The sequence below is a fragment of the Apus apus genome, chromosome 2 (genome assembly GCF_020740795.1).
Source record: "Apus apus isolate bApuApu2 chromosome 2, bApuApu2.pri.cur, whole genome shotgun sequence".
Lineage (NCBI taxonomy): Eukaryota > Metazoa > Chordata > Aves > Apodiformes > Apodidae > Apus > Apus apus.
In genome coordinates, this window is record NC_067283.1 from 107,777,017 (window position 1) to 107,781,010 (window position 3,994).

Genomic DNA, 3,994 nt, shown 5'->3' on the forward strand with positions numbered 1-3,994 from the left:
AACATCCTGCACATAACTCTTTTGTTAATGTTTGAAGTTTTGTAAAAAGTGGGGGTTTTTTGTTTGTTTTATTTTGTATAAAAAAAATCTTAGGCCTTTTTTTATATTTGTCCAAACATTTTATTGATTTCTCTAGCTACTATATTTATGGGATCAATTGTTGGAAATTGCAGTCAAGTTGCTAAATAGTGTAAAACTTTTTTTATATAGATAAAACTACCTCCAAGATACTTCGTTCTGCCTGTAAAATTTTTTTTGTCTCTTCATGAAGTGCCTTCCCTGATGAGTCCTCTTTCTGGACATGCTTAATTGAAGCACAGTTTGTCCTAGTCCAGTGGAAGTTTTTGGCAGCTAAAGTTTTTGGAAAAGCTGATAGGAGAAATGTTATTTATAACTTCATAACAGCTCCTCTTTAATATATCATAATTTGCTATGACTTTACAGTGAATATAGCAACGTGTGGCCTCCTGATTTCCTAAAGTAACCTGCAGACTACTTTCCAGTTGAAGAATATTTTAGTCATTGAGTTGCCTGTAAATTTCTTGGAGGATGATAAAAGTATTTTCTTAAGTTATTGCTCACTTTGTAATTATAACATGGTATTTTCCCATCCATCCCTGTTTCTTAGGAACATCAAGTAAGCAAAGCTAGATTTTCTCACATCCTTCCATGGAATTGTAATTTGCTTTACATCAGGGAAGTAGTAAACAAACAGGCATTCTTATATAGCATTCAGTTCCAAAACTTGGGAAAGCTCAATTCTTGGCACAGAAGGTTATAAGTACATTTCCCGTTTTCCACAGGAGATGGCAGCATTTTGAAGCACTGATGCCAGCGTGAATTTGCTAGCAAACGCCACTTCACTCCCATAACACAAACTTTACAGGAAGTTACTCTCCTCAGAAGCTGCAATGCATGTGAGCAGCAGGGCTCGGGCACGGATTTGCTGTAGAACCAGGAGACCCGGGGAGGAGAAACTGCATTCAAATAGGTAGAGTATGTGGACAGGACAGATGTAACCCCAAAGGGGTTTTATGTTAATTTAGCCTTGCCTGCCACTACTGTAATACTGCTGGAGTGCCTCCTGTCTGCAGCTATGTGAAAAATTGCTTGCTTCTAGGTTATGCCTTTTTTTCACGGGAGCAATTGCTCAGCTGACACATGGATCATCTGAGAGCGTCCCGTTGGGCTACAGTTCTGGGAGATGGGGTCACTCTGTGTAAGAGTTGACTGTCACCAAAAGGGGGAAGCTTCTCCCACTTTTTTCTCCACTTTGCTCCAACTCTTTACCTCACACCATTCTAGCACCCGAGGGACCCCTGTAGGCATGCAAATTTAACTCACTGAGCTAGCAAAAAATCAACTCGTAGGAAAACTGCATCATATTCTGCTGGGACAAAAAAAAGGTGAGGACCACATGACTAGAATCAGGGAGGGTAAGAAAAGACAGGGGAGTAGGAAGAGCAAGCCTTCCCCTTTTGGCATGATGGAGCTGTTAGCATTGGCAGTTGCTTGTGAAACTGCAGCATTGGGGCAGGCTGCACAGTTAGAGGGTTGAGCTCTTGATCTCAATCTCAATCAGCACTCCTGCTACATCTTGCAGCCTCATTTGACTTGCTAACACACTCCCAACCTGCCTTTCTGCTTATCAGACATCTCTGAGTAAGGAAGCAGCTGCTTAAACCTCTCATCTGTAATTAGCTCCGCAAGCACTCCTAGTGCATCAGAGGTGCACCTCAGACAGATTAGCCAAGACCACAGGTGAAGCTGATTTAAACTAGTCACCATATGTAGAGATTCTTCATGTAACTGGAAGAGCAGCTGAAGCAGCTGTGATTTCTATCCATCCAGCAACTCAAAAAGTCCTTTTATCCCTATGCAGGAAGAGGGAAGAGGCTGGATTTTTGTGTCTCCAGTAGAAAAAAGAAAGAGAAACTGGGTCCTTTAGAGGAAGAGGTGTTTGCTAATGAAGAACTGCTGGCTGTTGTGGCTGCTGGTGCGGCTGCTGGTGTGTTTGGCAGGTTTTTCCTTTATTTTGTTGGAGGGATAATTAAAAAAACAGAAAACACAACAAAACAAGACCAAAACAAACATTGCTAGGATATTCTACAGTAGATTAGCTGCAGGGAGTTATTTTCCTGGCTAGCAAGAAGCATTGCTAGCCTATTGTGAGGAAGGGGTCCAGCTTTTTTATACCTTCATCTTTCTTCTTGATTGTCTTGACCATTATAGGGCTCTTTTTGACCAGCTGGCATCCTGGGATAGGGTGCCTGTTGTGACAACAACTCAGGGAATTAATGTTTCCTTCCCCCCCCCACTCAGGGTGATGGTGCATTGAGCTGAAGTGGCCTCTGGGACGTGTTTGCTCGTGAGCAGCACATGCAGGGCTAAAAGGCCTCTTCCTGGCAGGTCTCGAGTTGTTGGCACGAGCCAGGTAGCTGTATGAGTTATGGGTGAAAAACGGCAGTTCCTTTATGAAATTCCTGTGCAGTTGGCATGTGGGACAACAGGGTTTTGAGGGTGCCCAGACTGCCTAGAGTTAAGGAGCTTTACAGGGGATCTATCTAAGAAAGCAGAGGGGCTGTGATGAAAATGGGCAGGGAGTCAGATTAAGGTTTTTTGTTTTGTTCATTTTGGTGTTTTTGCAGGGAGGCAGGAAAAAAACTGGGCTGGTACTTGTCAATTTTTCTTGCATGTTGAATGTGAGATTTTTTTTGGGGGAGGGGGATGAGTGGAGCAGGGATAGAAGGGACAGTAGACAGCTACATCTGGAGGGAAGGCTGGCAGCTGGTTTGCAGAGCTTTGGGGCCAGGCCAGACAGTGGCTTTGTATGTATGTGAGTGGTGCACAGAGGTGCAGACAATTACAGGGAAAGGGCAGGGGGCAAGGAATGAAAGAGTTGACTACTAGATCTCAGGAAAAAGCAACTTGCAGCAGGGAGGAGGCAAGGAGAAGCTTCCTAAGCCACATCTGGAGAGTAACTCTTGAAAATTGAGTCCCTTTCCAATCTTTGTAATAGTCTCGTCCTTGGAATGGTCACACTATGCAATGGTGTGTTACTGAACCTTGATACTTAATGCCATTTGCACAGGATGTGAGGGACCAGTCCTCAGGACCCAAACTTGCTGGAACTGGTGTAAGCCCTTGAACAAAGCTTCCTTTGCATCCCAAAAGGACTGCCAGGAGAGGGAGAGGATGGAGACAACTATGCTTATGGCCTGAGGCTGAGATCACAGGTGGTTCCTGGGTGACTGGAGGTCTCACATAAAAAGAACAGTAACTTTCATTGACTCCAAGAATGAACAGAGAATAAGTTAATGTTCTGAAGCACATATGTAATATATACTGCTTTGATAAGGGGCCTGGACAATCTCTGGAGGACTGCTCTGACTACTATGTGATTCTGAACTAGGAAGAAAGTTAAAAGGTGTCTGCGAGCTTTGTGATTTGGAATTTAATTTTCATTATACTCCATCTTTCCAGTAATGACTACATTGATAACTAATTATTTTCTCCTACCGTCAACATTTCATATCCCCGTTGCTGTCTAAATACATAAGATCACGTGAAAAGCCAAATAAAGGCACTATGAATTCACATTAAATAGAGTTGAATTGAATTCTGGAGTCTGTATTTTGGCTGACTGGTGAAACTCTGTCTACAAGGTACAAAGATAACGGCAAGAAGTGCATTCAACTTGTTTGCTAGCTTGTGTGTTCCCTGAAAGAACTGAGTTGTCTACCTCAAGTGTTTTATAAAATCTGACTGGTAAAGCTTGATAATATCCATAGTAAAAATTGATTGTTGCCACTTTGCACACTGTGCTTTGAAGAATGCATTTTCCCTAATAGAATGTAAGGAAAAACACTCCATATTTGGAGGAAAAAGTCTGAACTTTATAGATATTTGCTAGATGTAGCTTTAAAGAGAAATGTCTCAGTGGGATTTGTATATGGGATCAGATCTGAATGAAATAATTGCGAAGAGACAGAAA